The sequence below is a fragment of the Rhinoraja longicauda genome, chromosome 44 (genome assembly GCF_053455715.1).
Source record: "Rhinoraja longicauda isolate Sanriku21f chromosome 44, sRhiLon1.1, whole genome shotgun sequence".
Classification (NCBI taxonomy): domain Eukaryota; kingdom Metazoa; phylum Chordata; class Chondrichthyes; order Rajiformes; family Arhynchobatidae; genus Rhinoraja; species Rhinoraja longicauda.
The window spans coordinates 4781236-4800888 of record NC_135996.1 but is presented as its reverse complement, the minus strand read 5'-3'; the positions used below and the strand labels follow the sequence as shown (position 1 = coordinate 4800888).

Here is a 19653-nt window from a genome sequence, read left to right as displayed (position 1 = left end):
GCATCTGCAGTTATTTTCTTACACTTCATATAGCTTCTGATCACTCTGTCCAAATCAACACAAAGACATGGTAACTTGGGTGTCGATTTTGAAAGCCTTACCTTAGCATAAAACACAGATTCAGGTGCAGTGTAATGGAAAGACTAATAATGTTTTAAGGAAAGGAAACTATAAATGGGCAGGAAGGAACTGCAGATGGTGGTTTAACCCAAAGATCGACACAAAATGCTGGAGTAACTCATCAGAACAGGTAGCATCTCTGGAGAGAAGGAATGAGTGACGTTTCGGGTCGAGACCCTTCTTCAGACAAAGGAATGTATGACAGGAATAGAATCTAGAAAACATAGAAAATAGGTGCAGGAGTAGGCCATTCGGCCCTTCGAGCCAGCACCGCCATTCAATATGATCATGGCTGATCATCCAGCTCAGTAACCTGTACCTGCCTTCTCTCCATACCCCCTGATCCCTTTAGCCACAAGGGCCACATCTAACTCCCTCTTAAATATAGCCAATGAACTGGCCTCAACTGCCTTCTGTGGCAGAGAATTCCACAGACTCACCACTCTGTGTGTGAAGAAATGTTTTCTCATCTTGGTCCTAAAAGACTTCCCCCTTATCCTTAAGCTGTGACCCCTGGTTCTGGACTTCCCCAACATCGGGAACAATCTTCCCTCTCCAACCCCTTAAGAATTTTATATGTTTCTAATGTGTGTTATATGTTTCTAATGTTTCAAAATCTAGTGATGGATTTTGAATTGTTCCCACATTTATTACTAGTATTTTGATATTAATTTTAGCAAGATGCCCGAAAATATTGGCAACTGTTTGTTTGATCTTCTTTGGGGAGAAGGTGGGAGGATTTAACAATTTCTACACCTCAGATTGTTATATTTTAGTGTTGCACACTTGCAAATTGAATACTCGTGGATCATTTTCTTTGGGCGTACAAATGAGGAGAATCTTGGGGTACAATTTTAAAGATAAATAAATACAATGTAAATACAATGTATAACTACAATGTAAATAAATACAATCTGAAGAAGAGTCTCGACCCGAAACGTCACCCATTCCTTCCCTCCTGAGATGATGCCTGACCTGCTGAGTTACTCCAGCACTTTGTGAATAAATACCTTCGATTTGTACCAGCATCTGCAGTTATTTTCTTACAATAAATACAATGTCCACCACGCTTTAAAAAGTTTGAGCCAAACTTTTCTTCCCCTTCTAAAGAGCTGTTGGGATAGGAACCAATTTGCACCCCGTGTTATTAGGCCTGAATGGTTATTCTTCATGCGATCTTCAGAGAGGAAGCTGGCAAGCAATTCGACCATAAAGAGAACTACGACGGTCAAGTCTGCTGTGCCATCTCCAAGGAACAGTGATAATCATGGAAACATAGAAAATAGGTGCAGAAGTAGGCCATTCGGCCCTTCGAGCCATTCAATATGATCATGGCTGATCATCCAACTCAGTATCCCGTACCTGCCTTCTCTCCATACCCCCTGATCCCTTTAGCCACAAGGGCCACATCTAACTCCCTCTTAAATATAGCCAATGAACTGGCCTCAACTACCTTCTGTGGCAGAGAATTCCACAGAGTCACCACTCTTTGTGTGAAAAAAAACTTTCTCATCTCGGTCCTAAAAGACTTCCCCCTTATCCTTAAACTGTGACCCCTTGTTCTGGACACTGGAGCACTGGACATCAGGGGCACTGGAGCCAACCACTGCATCCTTCAGTCTACAGTGGGAGAACCGCCGTGGGGGGGGGGGGGAAAGAACGAAGGAGGACCCAGTGTGGGGTAACCACCGTGAGGGAGGAGGGTTGGGAGAACAAAGGGGGACCCAGCGTGAGGGGTGGAGCAAAGGATGACCTGGCGTGGGATACTTTTGTAACTTTCTCAGCGTCCTTCGCGTGGCGACTCTTTGCATACCTTGGATGTGCAAATGAAAGATTATCACTGCGACTTGTCACGTGTGACAATAAAGTATTCATTCCTTCAGCAGTCGAGATCGGTTAACTCAGCACAGAAGTACTGAACCTGGAGACATAGTCTGAGCAAGCAAATGAGTGTGCTTTCATCCACTAGGTACTGTGGTCACCCAGTATGCCATGTTAACAGTGTTACACTGTTAATCCCCAGTATATTGTTAATTCACAACGTGGATACAATAGGGGGAAATAGTTGAATGCAATTCCAAACCAGTACTTTTTACATTTTCAAAGTCTAGGTTTGGAAACCAGTTGTGAAAATTCAAGACCATTATGAGAGGGACGGACAGAGTTGACGTGGGTAGGCTTTTCCCTTTGAGAGTGGGGAAGATTCCAACAAGGGGACATAGCTTCAGAATTGAGGGACAAAGGTTTAGGGGTAACATGAGGGGGAACTTCTTTACTCAGAGGGTTGTGGCTGTATGGAATGGGCTTCCGGTGGAAGTGGTGGAGGCTGGCTCGATTTTATTATTTAAGAGTAAATTGGATAGGTATATGGATAGGAGGGGATTGGAGGGTTATGGTCTGAGTGTAGGTAGATGAGACTAGGTCAGGGAGAATGGTCGGCGTGGACTGGTAGGGCCGGACAGGCCTGTTTCCATGCTGTAGTTGTTATATGTTATATGTTATATATGTTGCAAATGCAAACCATTTTTGATGGCGTCATTGAAATTCTGTGCATTAAATGCAATCAAAGTCCTGAAACTTCTTCAGTCACCCATTCCTTCTCTCCCGAGATGCTGCCTGACCCGCTGAGTTACGCAAGCATTTTGTGTCTAGCTTCCTGAAACCTATTAATATACACCTAAATTGTGATACAGACAACCCCCCCATTCACACAATGGATGACTTACGAAACTCGCACTTACGTAAACAATTCTGTAGACAGACACAAAAAGCTGGAGTAACTCAGCGGGTCAGGCAGTATTCTCTGGAGAGAACCCCTCCTGCATCTGTGGCTAAGAGCAGCAAACTCAACACCTCCTCCTTTTCTCCAGAGATGCTGCCTGACCCGCTGAGTTACTCCAGCTTCTTGTGTCAGTCCACAGTTTAACCAGCATCTGCAGTTCCTCCCGAAACAATTCTGTACTCAGTTCCAAGTGCAATCTGTAATTTGTAGTTTGTAATTTCTACCATTCCACACAAAGTGCCCCAACTTCAAGTTGGCAACGTTTACTCAGAAGGCCATGCACAGCAGAAAGTGGCCCAGACACAGCCAAAACAGTGACGCACTCTCAGTGACAGACACAAAGTGCTGGAGTAGCTCAGTGGGCCAGGGAGCATCTCCGGAGAACATAGACAGGCGATGTTTCGGAACGTGACCCTCCCTCAGACTCTTGATCATTGTTACATAGAAACATAGAAAATAGGTGCAGGAGGAGGCCATTCGGCCCTTTGAGCCTGCACGCACCGCCATTGAATATGATCATGGCTGATCATCCAACTCAGTATCCCGTACCTGCCTTCTCTCCATACCCCCTGATCCCTTTAGCCATAAGGGCCACATCTAACTCCCTCTTAAATATAGCCAATGAACTGGCCTCAACTACCTTCTGTGGCAGAGAATTCCACAGATTCACCACTCTGTGTGAAAAAAAACGTTCTCATCTCGGTCCTAAAAGACTTCCCCCTTATCCTTAAACTGTGTGACCCCTTGTTCTGGACTTCCCCAATATCGGGAACAATCTTCCTGCATCTAGCCTGTCCAACCCCTTAAGAATTTTGTAAGTTTCTATAAGATCCCCCCTCAATCTTCTAAATTCCAGCGAGTGCAAGCCAAGTCTATCCAGTCTTTCTTCATATGAAAGTCCTGCCATCCCAGGAATCAATCTGGTGAACCTTCTCTGTACTCCCTCTATGGCAAGAATGTCTTTCCTCAGATTAGGAGACCAAAACTGTACGCAATACTCCAGGTGTGGTCTCACCAATGCCCTGTACAACTGCAGCAGAACCTTCGTTGTCACCTTCTCCTAGCTAACAATGATCTATTCTACATTTTCCTTGGCCCTCATTCCCTTTGATGTCTCGTTTTCACACCTTAGGCTTCTTTACCCGCGTCTCCCTCTCCCCAGACTCAGTCTGAGGAAGAGTCTCGACCCAAAACATCACCCATTCCTTCTATCCAGATATCCTGCTTGTCCCGCTGAATTACTCCAGCATTTAGCGTCTACCTTCAAGAAGTGCCTGCACTTGCAAAGGTAACAGGCTGTCCCTGGCTAACAAATAAGTTTAATTTTTACTGAATTGACAAGTTAATCTTGTCCGTACCGTGGAAAATATACAAGAGACAAACTCATACTAACCGAGCCTCCACATGGATACTGAATGCATCAAGTTTGCATTTAGGGGCAAGTTGTATAACTGCTTCTATCACTTGCCAGGAAGAATTGAATTGAAGCGAATTGAATACTTTGTCACATGTGACATTGCAGTGAAATTCTTTGTTTGCATACGCAAGTAATACAAATACTCACCACTTAAAGGGCACTTACAATGTTACATTAGTCAGGTGGGGATGGCCTGCACTTGGAAAATGGAATCAACAGTTGGCCAAAATAGATGGCAAAACATTTTAAAATATTGAGGCGTTTATACATTATCTCGCTAAATGATGGTTCTCATTTACTAATCTCATCCACCTGCATACGTTCCATGTGTGAATCAATTTTTAGATTTTAGATTTAGAGATACAGCGCGGAAGCAGGCCCTTCGGCCCACTGGGTCCGCGCCGCCCAGCGATCCCCGCACATTAACACTATCCTACACACACTAGGGACAATTTTTTACATTTGCCCAGCCATTTACTAAGCTTACAGCCCCCCTTTTCCACCTCCAAAAGATTGATGAGCTGGTGGAAGGGGTGAAGGGAGCTGAAGGTTGGAAGATAGTAACGATGACCAATTGTAAAATCAAAGGTATTTATTCACAAAATGCTGGAGTAACTCAGCAGGTCAGGCAGCATCTCAGGAGAGAAGGAATGGGTGACCTTTCGGGTCAGGAGGTATGGGGAGAAGGCAGGAACGGGGTACTGATTGAGAATGATCAGCCGTGATCACATTGAATGGCGGTGCTGGCTCGAAGGGCCGAATGGCCTCCTCCTGCACCTATTGTCTATTGAAAAAGCGGCCCATTCAATTGGCACCTCTTCCACCACTTTAAATATTTATTCACTCCACTATGAATGTAGTTGCGCCAACTACAAAGTGTTTTCATTCCCACTACTCTGACGCCAACTTTAAAATCCTCGACTGTTACCGAAGAAAGGTCTCGACTCGAAACGTCGCCCATTCCTTCTCTCCTGAGATGCTGCCCGACCTGCTGAGTTACTCCAGCATTTTGTGAATAAATACCTTTGATTTGTACCAGCATCTGCAGTTATTTTCTTATAATTGTAAAATCAAGATTAATAGGTATTAGGTTGATGGTTGTGTTACCGAGGTGCATGGATAACACCGATTTGTAGGTCAGCCATTATATTATCCAGCGGTAGAAAAGAAATGCAGATGCAAATGGCCTTTCACTGTACTTTTCTTTCTCAGTAGCCCGTGACACATGTTGGAAAGTGTGCAGGTGAAGTGCTCCTCGCTCGACTACGGTTGAATACCCTGATCGACATTTCTACACACACGGAAAAGCTGCACTTTATACATATGCAAATTGTTTGAACCAAACACAAAAGGTTTTTTTCCCCCCCCCCCAATACACATAATGTTCTACCAATAATAACCTCAGAAGGCAGCTTGACTAGTTACGATATCACAAAATGCTGGAGTAACTCAGCGGGTCAGGCAGCATCTCTGGCGAGTAGGAATGGGTGACGTTTCGGGTCGAGACCCTTCTTCAGACTAGTTAATGTAAGTTTAGTTTCAAAGTATAGCAGGCATCCAAGGAATTGGACTGTGATTATAGTGCAAATCAATCTCAAGGATTCTTAGACGTTAAAGGTGGTATATGATTCGTAGAAGTGGACCATTTGGCTCAATAAGTCCATACCAGCCTATGCCCTCTTCACCCGACACTGTCTGCATATTCTTCCACTTGTTCATGTTGTGTAACTGCTTCTAACACCTGCCCAGGAACAATTGAATACTTTGTCGCATGTGACATTACAGTGAAATTCTTTGTTTGCATTCCCAAGGTATGCAAATAGTCACCATGTAAAGGGCACTCAAAGTTACAACGTTTCCTGTGCCAATTCCTCCTTTGTTCTCCCCCTCCGCGTAAAAAGTTAGAGACAACAAACAGCAAGATGATTAGGAGAAGAGGCCATGAAGCCTTTCCAAAGGGACTAGGGACACAAATATACACTTCTGCACAAGATGTGTAGTGGATATGTGGAAGAGATCAAGATCTCAAGCGACTAGGCGTATACACTGGAATTTAGAAGGATGAGAGGAGATCTTATCGAAACGTATATGATTATTAAGGGGTTGGACACGTTAGAGGCAGGAAACATGTTCCCAATGTTGGGGGGAGTCCAGAACAAGGGGCTACAGTTTAAGAATAAGGGGTAGGCCATTTAGAACTGAGATGAGGAAAAACTTTTTCAGTCAGAGAGTTGTGAATCTGTGCAATTCTCTGCCTCAGAAGGCAGTGGAGGCCAATTCTCTGAATGCATTCAAGAGAGAGCTAGATAGAGCTCTTAAGGATAGCGGAGTCAGGGGGTATGGGGAGAAGGCAGGAACGGGGTACTGATTGAGAATGATCAGCCATGATCACATTGAATGGCGGTGCTGGCTCGAAGGGCCGAATGGCCTCCTCCTGCACCTATTGTCGATCTGCATCTCAGTACCTGCAAGAATGGTAAAATGATTCAATCAGCACTTTTAAAAGGGAATAGGATGGGCACTGAAGAGAAATGAATAAGGGAATTGTGAAAGAAATGAAATGGGACAAAGCAGCTTGCTCTCAAAAGATTTGGCATGGGATCTCCAACTGTGCCCTAATGATCCTAGAATACCTAATAACTGTATTAGACTTCCCACTGCTTGACAGAAATGCCTGCAAAACACTTAGAAACTCTACTAAGACTTGTTTGCACAAAGTAGTTTCAGGTTCATTAATGTTTAATACAGCTTGTGGACTTTTCAAATCTTTTAAATACAAGCATAAAATAAAGATGAAAGATCAGTGTACTTTTCAGAAGAATGTTTTTCCCCCCCCCAAATAATAATGGAATAATTAAATAAACTTTCGGGTCAGGCAGCATCTCTGGAGAGAAGGAATGGGCGACGTTTCGGGTCGAGACCCTTCAGTCTGAAGAAGGGTCTCGTTCCGAAACGTGACCCAATGCTGCCTGTCTTGCTGAGTTACTCCAGCATTGTGTCTATCTTTGGTGTAAACCAGCATCAGTAGTTCCTTCCTACACAATTAAATAACCTAGTCGGATTCAAAGCACCACATAATAGACAATAGACAATAGGTGCAGGAGGAGGCCATTCGGCCCTTTGAGCCAGCACCGCCATTCAATGTGATCATGGCTGATCATTCTCAATCAGTACCCCGTTCCTGCCTTCTCCCCATACCCCCTGACTCCGCTATCCTTAAGAGCTCTATCCAGCTCTCTCTTGAATGCATTCAGAGAATTGGCCTCCACTGCCTATTCCACAGATTCACAACTCTCTGACTGAAAAGGTTTTTCCTCATCTCAGTTCTAAATGGCCTACCCCTTATTCTTAAACTGTGTGGCCCCTTGTTCTGGACTCCCACAACATTGGGAACATGTTTCCTGCCTCTAACGTGTCCAACCCCTTAATAATCTTATACGTTTCGATAAGATCTCCTCTCATCCTTCTAAATTCCAGTGTATACAAGCCTAGTCGCTCCAGTCTTTCAACGTATGATAGTCCCGCCATTCCGGGAATTAACCTAGTAAACCTACGCTGCACACCCTCAATAGCAAGAATATCCTTCCTCAAAACAATGTTCGGTTAATTATCAAGTAACATTGATCCACAATGGCCTTCTTGGTCATCTCCAAGACGACTGTCCAACGACGTATGTTTGACATTTAATGGCATTGCCACTGTCAATATCCGGAATGTCACTACTGACCAAAAATTCAATTCAATCAGCCAAATAAATGTTGTGGTTACAACAGGTCAGATGCCGAGTTGAGTAACTTACAGTAACTTTACAGTAGAAACTCCACAAAGTTTTTCATCAACTACAAAATATGTCAGGAGTGATACCTGCTCTATCCTCCAAAATATGTCAGGATATCTACTCTATCCTCCAAAATATGTCAGGATATCTGCTCTATCCTCCAAAATATTGGAATTTAGAAGGATGAGAGGAGATCTTATCGAAACGTATAAGATTATTAAGGGGTTGGACACGTTAGAGGCAGGAAACATGTTCCCAATGTTGGGGGAGTCCAGAACAAAGGGCCACACACAGTTTAAGAATAAGGGGTCGGCCATTTAGAACGGCGATGAGGAAAAACTTTTTCAGTCAGAGAGTTGTGAATCTGTGGAATTCTCTGCCACAGAAGGCAGTGGAGGCCAATTCTCTGAATGCATTCGAGAGCTAGATAGAGCTCTTAAGGATAGCGAAGTCAGGGGGTATGGGGAGAAGGCAGGAACGGGGTACTGATTGAGAATGATCAGCCATGATCACATTGAATGGTGGTGCTGGCTCGAAGGGCCGAATGGCCTCCTCCTGCACCTATTGTCTATTGAAAAAGCAGCCCATTCAATTGGCACCTCTTCCACCACTTTAAATATTTATTCACTCCACTATGAATGTAACTTGCGCCAACTACAAAGTGTTATTATTATTATTCCCACTACTCCTTCTTTAAACGCCAGCTTTAAAATCCTCAACTGTTACCGAAGAAGGGTCTCGACCCGAAACGTTGTCCATTCCTTCTCTCCTGAGATGCTGCCTGACCTGCTGAGTTACTCCAGCATTTTGTGAATAAATACCTTCGATTTGTACCAGCATCTGCACTTATTTTCTTACAATACATAGGACACGATCAGATGCATGGGAAAGCCAGCATCTGTATAATATATTCGTCCCACACCGGGGAAATTTACAGTGTTACAGCAGCAAAGTGGAAAGCAAGAGATCATTCATTATAAATAAAAGTAAAGACAAGGATAAATTTTCATCAGTTTACTGTGTATTCCTTAACTGTTACTGTTGACTGGTCCGCTGGGAGCAGTGCTGGTTGTGCAGTCTCACAGCAGCGGGAAGGAAGGACTTCCTATATCTCTCCTTCACGCACTTGGGGTGAGGGAGTCTGTCACTGAAGGAGCTACTCAGTGCAGTGACAGTGTCCTGCATTGGGTGGGAGTCGTTGTCCAGCAGCGATGTTAACTTTGCCATCATCCTCCTCTCTCCCACCACCTGCACTGAGTCGAGGGGGCAACCCAGGACAGAGCTGGCCTTCCTGACCAGCCTGTCAAGTCTCTTCCCCTCTCCAAAACTCCTGGCTTGCAAATATATAGCCATTTTCTTCTTTACCACCAGGTCTAAGTCCAGAAACTCTCTACCATTGTGGAGTACCTTAACTAGTAGGATTCCCGTGCCTTAAGGTGGCTCACCAACACTTTCTTAGAAGGCAAATTAGGGACAGGCAATAGGACTTGTCACTGATGTCCAAATCTTTTTAAAAAACCATGTGCCCAAATGCATACAATAGTATTATCACCAACAAGAATAACTTCTGTTCAAATTAACAAGAAGAGTCCCTCTCTTCTCATTCAAAACAAATACGTCTGGGTTTAGCAAAAATAGAAGCTGCTAGGATACTCAATGGGTAGGAAAGAAATGCTGGTTTAAATCAAAGGTAGGCACAAAATGCTGGAAAGACTCAGCGGGACAGGCAGCATTTCGGGAGAGAAAGAATGGGTGACGTTTCGGGTCGAGACCCTTCTTCACAATGGATCGGGCTGCAAAAGGATACACATTTCAAGTCGTCACCCAGCATTAGGATAGGTTTCATTTATAATTCAACTGATTATTTGGAAATAATATTGCAAGAACTAACGATATTGAAGTTAAATGACATTTCAAGATACCTTAAAGGATTAAGGAATCACTGCCTTGAAGGAGGAGAGATCTAAGAGATGGCACCAAGGAGTTTGAAGAAAAGCAGGATTAATTTGAGCAAGAAATCTTGCCTCTGCCTTAGGGGATAACCATGATGGGAATGGCACCAAAAAGAGTGACCTACTTTACACACCAATGAACTAAACATTTAAAAAAGGTTACAAGTGAAAGACAGGATTCTGAAAGAAAGTCATTAGGAAAACTAATTCAGGCTGAAATGTCTGAATCATCTGAGACTTTGAATCAGGTGCCAAAACACTCAGTGGGTGGCGAAGGTTTTGGAACATTGAAATGTTTTGTAGCCAAGTCTATCAGAATCCTAACCATCACTTCCATCTCAGTCTGAAGAAGGGTCTCGACCCGAAACGTCACCCATTCCTTCTCTCCTGAGATGCTGCCTGACCTGCTGAGTTACTCCAGCATTTTGTGAATAAATATCTTCAATTTGTTCCAGCGTCTGCAGTTATTTTCCTACACTTCCATCTGAACACTTTGCCTCAAGAAAGCAGCTAAGAACCCTTTTTATCCTTGGTTTTTCCTTCTTTTCCCTCTTGCCTGCCGGGCAAAATATATAAAAGTTGAAAGCCCATACCAGTTTCAGGAACAGCCTCTCCTCCTCTGTTATCAGACTGCTGAACAGGTCCTCCCATTAGCTTGGATGTAGTCCTGATCTTCCTGCCTACCTCATTACACACATTGGACTTTTCCCCTGCTACTGCACCGCTACAATGATGTAACACAATATTCCGCACTCTGGTATTTTTTTTTTTGCCACATATTTGTATGGTTTGATTGCACTCACATATGGCATGATCTGATTTAATTAGATAACACGCAAACAAAAGATTATCACTGTATATGCGACAATAATAAACCAATATTTCAGCACATACTCCAAGACATTAAGGACCAAGATTAAACTCCTAACTATGGCTAAATATGAATGATGTGGTTGCAGTTCATGGATAAGAACTGCAGATGCTGGTTTAAACCAAAGATAGACACAAAATGCTGGAGTAACTCAGCGGGACAGGCAGCATCTCTGGAAACAAGGAATGGGTGACGTTTCAGGTCCAGACCCTTCGTCAGAGTGTGAAGAAGGGTCTTGACCCAAAATGTCACCCATTCCTTCTCTCCAGAGATGCTGTCTGTCCCGCTGAGTCTGAAGAAGGGTCTCAACCCAAAACATCACCCATTCCTTCTCTCCAGAGATGCTGCCTGTCCCGCTGAGTCTGAAGAAGGGTCTCAACCCGAAACGTCACCCATCCCTTCTCTTCAGAGATGCTGCCTGTCCCACTGAGTTACTCCAGCATTTTGTGTCTATCTTCAGAGAGTAGTGCGTTTCGGCAGAACGCACCATGGGAACTACACTCGTCCCCCTGCAGGACCTATACATCAGGAGGTGCAGATCCAGAGCAAGCAAGATCATGAGGGACCCCTGCCACCCCAGCAACGGACTGTTCCAGATGCTACGATCAGGCAAACATCTCCGCTGTCACGCTGTGAAAACGGAGAGGATGAGACGGAGCTTTTTCGCACAGGCCATCAGGACTGTCAACTTTTATAACCCCAGAGACGAAATTTTTGTCGACACTAATAGTAACTTATTAACTTTATTTATATGCTGTAACTGTAATTCTTTTTGTGCACAACCCGCAGGCATTGCCACTTTCATTTCACTGCACATCGTGTATGTGACAAATAAACTTGACTTGACTTGACTTGACAAATGCCAAAGTGCTGGTAGAACTCAGCAGGTCAGGCAGCATCTGTGGAAGGAAGGGGCAGATGAGGTTTCAGATAGGGTTCCTTCTTCAAACATAGGGTCTCAAAATGGGTCCCAACCGAAAACAGACACATAGTCTGTCAAATTCCCTCCACAGTTTCTGCCTGATCAGCCGAGTTCATTTAAGAGATGACTTTGGATTTTGCTCAAGATTGCAGCATTTACTGTTCCTGTGTGCCTTCAATTGTTAAATTACACGTTGCTCAGTCTGAAGAAGGGTCTCGACCCGAAACGTCACCCATTCCCTCTCTCCTAGATGCTGCCTGACCTGCTGAGTTACTCCAGCATTTTGTGTAAGAAAATAACTGCAGATGCTGGTATAAATCGAAGGTATTTATTCGCAAAATGCTGGAGTAACTCAGCAGGTCAGGCAGCATCTCAGGAGATAAGGAATGGGTTTTCCAGCAAAATCCAGCATTTTGTGATACCTTTGCTTGACCAATGATAAGTTTGAGTCTGCAGTTTAAAATATCACTTTGGTTTTTGTACAATTTAACAAAATGTTTTGAGGAACCCTGCTTTGAAAAGCTTCAAATCTTTTGATTTGGTCAGTTTCTCTATCCAATCCTTCCAAGTTTTAGTGATTTGGTCAGTTTCTCTATCCAATCCTTCCAAGTTTTAGTGATTTGGTCAGTTTCTCTATCCAATCCTTCCAAGTTTTAGTGATTTGGTCAGTTTCTCTATCCAATCCTTCCAAGTTTTAGTGATTTGGTCAGTTTCTCTATTCAATCCTTCCAAGTTTTAGTGATTTGGTCAGTTTCTCTATCCAATCCTTCCAAGTTTTAGTGATTTGGTCAGTTTCTCTATCCAATCCTTCCAAGTATTCTCAAAAGTTGAAGGAACTAAAGGTTGAAGGAATAAATAAATTTAAGTTGGAGTTAAACAGATACTTGCAGCAACAAATATTTTTAAAAGGTCAAAAAATGAACAAGGGGTTAATAATTTTAATCAAAGGACAAAAATATCAAGTGCCTGGCATGGAAACATTTTGATAATTGAACTTTGAAGTCAAGTTTACTTGTCACATACACATACACGATGTGCAGTGAAATGAAAGTGGCAATGCCTGCGGATTGTGCAACAAAAAAAAATTACAATTTAGAATAAAACAGAACTGGGCGGCACGGACTTGGAGGGCCGAAAAGGCCTGTTTCCGGCTGTAGATATATGATATGATATGATATGAGAGTATTATTTGAAAAATTGAGCATTCTTCCAATTGTCACACCTGACGTGACCATTCAAATTGCACTTCACAGACAAAACTACGCACTAATTTCCAAAAAGGAAAAACATTATACATTAATGCACAGAAGCAGGATGAATTTTAAACTCAGCAATTCAAACTATTGTTGGAGTTAAACAGATACTTGCAGCAACAAATATTTTTAAAAGGTCAAAAAATGAACAAGGGGTTAATAATTTTAATCAAAGGACAAAAATATCAAGTGCCTGGCACGGAAACATTTTGATAATTGAACTTTGAAGTCAAGTTTACTTGTCACATACACATACACGATGTGCAGTGAAATGAAAGTGGCAATGCCTGCGGATTGTGCAAATAAAGAAATTACAATTTAGAATAAAACAGAGTATTATTTGAAAAATTGAGCATTCTTCCAATTAAGTCACACCTGACGTGACCATTCAAATTGCACTTCACAGACAAAACTACGCACTAATTTCCAAAAAGGAGAAACATTATACATTAATGCACAGAAGCAGGATGAATTTTAAACTCAGCAATTCAAACTATTGTTGGAGTTAAACAGATACTTGCAGCAACAAATATTTTTAAAAGGTCAAAAAATGAACAAGGGGTTAATAATTTTAATCAAAGGCCAAAAATATCAAGTGCCTGGCACGGAAACATTTTGATAATTGAACTTTGAAGTCAAGTTTACTTGTCACATACACATACACGATGTGCAGTGAAATGAAAGTGGCAATGCCTGCGGATTGTGCAACAAAAGAAATTACAATTTAGAATAAAACAGAGTATTATTTGAAAAATTGAGCATTCTTCCAATTAAGTCACACCTGACGTGACCATTCAAATTGCACTTCACAGACAAAACTACGCACTAATTTCCAAAAAGGAGAAACATTATACATTAATGCACAGAAGCAGGATGAATTTTAAACTCAGCAATTCAAACTATTTGATGAAAACTTCAAAAAGAAATTTAAAATAAAAACAATTTCACCAAGTTAACTCTGCATTTTCGATTCAAAATGCCAACTGGGGAAATAGAGAGAGAGAATGAAGAGAGAATTTAATCTTTAAAGCAGAATGATTTACTTTGATGTTATGTTTGAATTTTTTTTTCTTCCACCTTGTCTCCTCCAGGGGGGAACGACGACGTTCACCTGCCACCGACTCTTCAGATGGCTTTTTCGCCTAGAAATAAAGGTTTCGAGCATCGACTTACCTCAGGAAATCAAATATCTCGTCGAAAGAAACCCGCTCCCGAAAGAAATAATTGTTAAATCGCAGATTTTTTATTTTTTATTTTATTTTTACCTCCTCCAACCTTTGCTGCGCTCTCACCCAAACCCCTGCTCCACCTTCGGGGCCCAGGTGGGCGGGCAGCCGCGACCGGATGTCCCGCCCCCCCCAGCCCCACCTCCGGTTCTGATTGGGCGGTCGCAGAGGGGACGGCGCCTAATTGGTCGACGTCCCTGTCGGTCAACGTGGATGCCCCGCCCCACCCGCGGGTAGGGGCGGGGCGTGGCGAGGGAGGGGGAGGCGCCAACAGGTGAGGTTGCAGGTGAGACCTGCAGGTGATTTTTTTTTTGTTGGATGAATACATCTTCTTAATTCTCCCTGAACACATCAAGAAGTCAAGTCAAGTCTATTCGTCACATACACGTACAAGATGTGCGGTGAAATGAAAGTTCACCCACAGTCCAGCAATCGGGCAATAAAAATAAAACAATTTCACACACAATCACAACAATAGACAATAGACAATAGGTGCAGGAGGAGGCCATTCAGCACCGCCATTCAATGCGATCATGGCTGATCACTCTCAATCAGTACCCCGTTCCTGCCTTCTCCCCATACCCCCTCACTCCGCTATCCTTAAGAGCTCTATCCAGCTCTCTCTTGAAAGCATCCAACGAACTGGCCTCCACTGCCTTCTGAGGCAGAGAATTCCACACCTTCGCCCCTCTCTGACTGAAAAAGTTCTTCCTCATCTCCGTTCTAAATGGCCGACCCCTTATTCTTAAACTGTGGCCCCTTGTTCTGGACTCCCCCAACATTGGGAACATGTTTCCTGCCTCTAATGTGTCCAATCCCCTAATTATCTTATATGTTTCAATAAGATCCCCCCTCATCCTTCTAAATTCCAGTGTATACAAGCCCAATTGCTCCAGCCTTTCAACATACGACAGTCCCGCCATTCCGGGAATTAACCTAGTGAACCTACGCTGCACGCCCTCCATAGCAAGAATATCCTTCCTCAAATTTGGAGACCAAAACTGCACACAGTACTCCAGGTGCGGTCTCACCAGGGCCCGGTACAACTGTAGAAGGACCTCTTTGCTCCTATACTCAACTCCTCTTGTTATGAAGGCCAACATTCTATTGGCTTTCTTCACTGCCTGCTGTACCTGCATGCTTCCTTTCATTGACTGATGCACTAGGACAACCAAACAAAACAAAAAAAAAGAGAAACATCCATCATAGTGAGTCTCCTCCAGTCACCTCCTCACTGTGGTGGAATGTATCCTGGGGGTGTTTCGGGGTCTTTCAACATTGGACACCCTCGCCCGGGGCGACCCGTCCTTGGTTGATCTGTTCTTTGTGGTGGCAAGAAGAGGAAGGCAGATTATAAGCTGAATGGTGACTGGAGAGAAGACTCAACACCTTCCACCTTAGAAGCATCCGCCGTATCCTGGGTATATCCTGGCGAGAACAGAGCGTCCAACGCCGAGATTCTGTCTCGCGCTGGCCTTCCCAGTATGTTGTTGTTGTTGTTGTTTGTCCTCTTCGGGTTAGAGGAACTATCGCCTTCCCCAAAACGGCGGCGCTGCCATAGCAGCTGCGGCTTACCTGCGGTCCATTTGTCTTTGTGTTTTGTTGTTTTTTTGTCTTAATTGTAGTTGTGATGTGGTGTTTTTGTGTTTGTGTACTGTGTGTGTATGTGGGGGGGGGAGGGGGGGAACTGTAAAATTGTAAATATGTGTCCCTTCCGAACGGAGACCCGACCTTTGTTTTCTGGGTGGTGTCTCCGTTCCTGCTGCGGCCCAACCATCGGCCCAACTCCTGGAGCTGTCGGAGGCTGCGGGAGCGGCTGAGACTCGCCTTAGGCTCGGGCCTCGTGGATGCCGACATCGGGAGCTCCGGCAGCGGCAGCGTGTTCGCCCGCCCCGGATCGCGGGGCTTGGGTCGCGGACATTTCACCGTCCGGGATATTTCTCTGCTGGGCGGGGGCTTCAATGTCGGGAGCCACGACCGCCCCGACGTGCAGCAACAGCGGCAGCAGCAGCCCCGGATCGGACTTGTTCGCCCGCCCCGGATCGGACTTATCATCGGCGGAGCCGGCCGTCTTCGGAGGCTGCGGGAGCGGCTGCGACTCGCCTTAGGCTCGGCTCGCTGCGGACCATCCGGCGCGGCCTGCAACCACAACAACCTGACCGCGGGAGAGGACAGCAGGAGAAGGGAAAAGACATTGTGGCCTTCCATCACAGTGAGGAGAGGACTGGAGGAGACTCACTGTGATGGATGTTTTCTTGATGGATGTTTCTTTTGTGTGTTTTGGGGGTTGTGTAATTTTAATGCCTATTTTGATGCTTTTGTTGTTGGACTGTGGGTGACTGAATTTCGTCCAATTTGGATGACAATAAAGCTATCTTGAATCTTGAAGATGACCATGACTTCACTTTCAATCACTTTCAAGAGAGAGCTAGATAGAGCTCTTAAGGATAGCGGGGAGAAGACAGGAACGGGGTACTAATTGAGAATGATCAGCCATGATCACATTGAATGGCGGTGCTGGCTCGAAGGGGCAAATGGCCTCCTCCTGCACCTATTGTCTATTGTCTATTGTCTATTGTCTAATCTTATTATTTCGACCGCTGATTGGGACCCCCGCCAGCCGCCAGTATGCTGGCCGAGGTTGAAGTCAAGATTTGCGCTTGACTCGGATTTAAGTGAGGGGGAGTTGCGCAGATCGTCGGCCTCACCCTCTTGTCCTGGCCTATCGGGTTCCAGCAGCAAGACATAGTCGAGACGACTGGGGACAGGTCAATAGACAATAGGTGCAGGAGGAGGCCATTCGGCCCTTCGAGCCTGTACGCACCACCATTCAATGTGATCATGGCTGATCATTCTCAATCAGTACCCCGTTCCTGCCTTCTCCCCACACCCCCTGACTCCGCTATCCTTAAGAGCTCTATCTAGCTCTCCCTTGAATGCATTCAGAGAATTGGCCTCCACTGCCTTCTCAGGCAGAGAATTACACAGATTTACAACTCTCTGACTGAAAAAGTTTTTCCTCATCTCCGTTCTAAATGGCCGACCCCTTATTCATAAACTGTGGCCCCTGGTTCTGGCCATTGGGAACATGTTTCCTGCCTCTAACATGTCAATAGACAATAGACAATAGGTACAGGAAGAGGCCATTCGGCCCTTCGAAGCAGCACCGTCATTCAATGTGATCATGGCTGATCATCCACAAAACCCCCCCCCACAAAGTGCTGGAGTAACTCAGCAGGTCAAGCAGCATCTCTGGTCTGAAGAAGGGTCTCAACCCGAAACGTCACCCATTCCTTCTCTCCAGCGATGCTGCCCGTCCCGCTGAGTTACTCCAGCATTATGTGTCTTATCTTCAGCATCTCTGGAGAACTTGGATAGGTCTGGGGGTAAGGGGGGAGGGCAGGAACGTGGTACTGATTGTGGATGGTCAGCCATGATCACATTGAATGGCGGTGCTGGCTCGAAGGGCCGAATGGCCTCCGCCTGCACCTATTGTCTGTTGTTTTGGCTCAGAACCCTTCTTCAGATTGTGGTGGGGCGGGGAGGAAAAAAGGTGGAAGAGAGGAGGGGAGGAACATATAATAATCTCCCCGTGACCTGCGTGGGTTTTCTCCGAGATCTTCGGTTTCCGCCCACACTCCAAAGACGTACAGGTATGTAGGTTAATTGGCTGGGTAAATGTAAAAATTGTCCCTAGTGGGTGTAGGATAATGTTAATGTGCGGGGATCGCTGGGCGGCACGGACTTGGAGGGCCGAAAAGGCCTGTTTCCGGCTGTATATATATGATATGATGATAATGAAATAATTTTACAACTAATAATACATATCATAATTTATTCATCTTAATCTCCTTGCTGGTGAGACCATGATGCTACGCAACAGCTCCACCAGCAGGCGCTGAGTTGAATTGCAGTTCTTTAAAAAGTCTTTATACCGGGAGGCGTTTAAAAAAAGACACAAAGTGCTGGAGTAACTCAGCGGGTCAGGGCAGCATCTCTGGAGAACATGGATACGTGATTTTAAGAATAAGGGGTAGGCCATTAGAACGGAGACCGTTCCCTCCGCAACTCCCTGGTCCACTCGTCCCTTCCTACCCAAACCACCCCATCCCCGGGCACTTTCCCCTTGCAACCGCACGAGATGCCACACCTGTCCCTTACCTCCCCCCCTCGACTCCATCAAAGGACCCAAACATTCTTTCCAAGTGAGACAGAGGTTCACCTGCACCTCCTCCAACCTCATCTATTGCATCCGCTGCTCTAGATGTCAACTTATCTATATCGGCGAAACCAAGCGCAGGCTCGGCGATCGCTTCGCTGAACACCTGCGCTCGGTCCGCATTAACGCAACTGATCTCCCGGTGGCCCAGCACTTTAACTCCCCCTCCCATTCCCAGTCTGACCTCTCTGTCATGGGCCTCCTCCAGTGCCATAGTGAGGCCCGCCGGAAATTGGAGGAGCAGCACCTCATATTTCGCCTGGGCAGTTTGCAGCCCGGTGGTATGAACGTCGACTTCTCCAACTTCAGATAGCTCCTCTGTCCCTCCCGTCCCCTCCTCCTTCCCAGAGCTCCCTCTATCTTCCTGTCTCCATCTATATCCTTCCTTTGTCCCACCCCCGACATCAGTCTGAAGAAGGGTCTCGACCCGAAACGTCGCCCATTCCTTCTCTCCCGAGATGCTGCCTGACCTGCTGAGTTACTCCAGCATTTTGTGAATAAATCGATTTTGTACCAGCATCTGCAGTTATTTTCTTATAGAACGGAGATCAGTTTGGCGCAGCCGCGCCGGATGGCCGCGCCGGATGGCCGCGCCGGATGGCCGCGCCGGTTGGCCGCGCCGGATGGCCGCTGCTGCTGCCCGACAAACCACCCCCGTCCCAAATGGAGATGCTCCCCACCCTCACACAGGAGCTCTGCTCATCGTCGATTAATCACCCACAGGTGGGCGTCTCTGCCCCGCCCACGCCGAGGGGAGGGGCCCTGATCCCCCCTTCAATCCACAAAATGACGCTCCCACCTTTTTTTTGGGGGGAGCGCCATTAAACATCATCACCATCTCTTTTTGGACGGGGAGGGGCATTGGGGATGGAGGGATTGGTGGATGGGGATGGGGGGGGGGGTGGGGTGGAGGGGAGATGGGGGGGTGGGGATGTTGGGAGGTGATGTTGGGAGGGGAGGTGGGCATTGGGGGATGGAGGGATTGGGGGATTGGAGATGGGGATGTTGGGAGGGGATATGGGGATGGGGGGGTTGGGGGGATTGGGGGTGGGGTGATGGGGGGATGTGGGAGGGGGATGGGGGCATGGGGGGTGGGGATGGGGAGAGCGATGG

The 19653-nt window shown here is 45.5% G+C and overlaps 1 protein-coding gene across 1 annotated transcript in view; it reads right to left on the bottom strand.

Annotated features, from left to right (window-relative positions):
* LOC144612339 (cingulin-like) overlaps positions 1–14394 on the bottom strand; it is a 50174-nt gene extending 35780 nt beyond the window's left edge. Inside the window, exon 1 of the mRNA XM_078431915.1 lies at positions 14361–14394. The gene's annotated coding sequence lies outside the window, so the exon portion shown is untranslated. The remainder of the gene's footprint in view (positions 1–14360) is intronic.
* Between the last annotated feature and the right edge of the window lie 5259 nt (positions 14395–19653).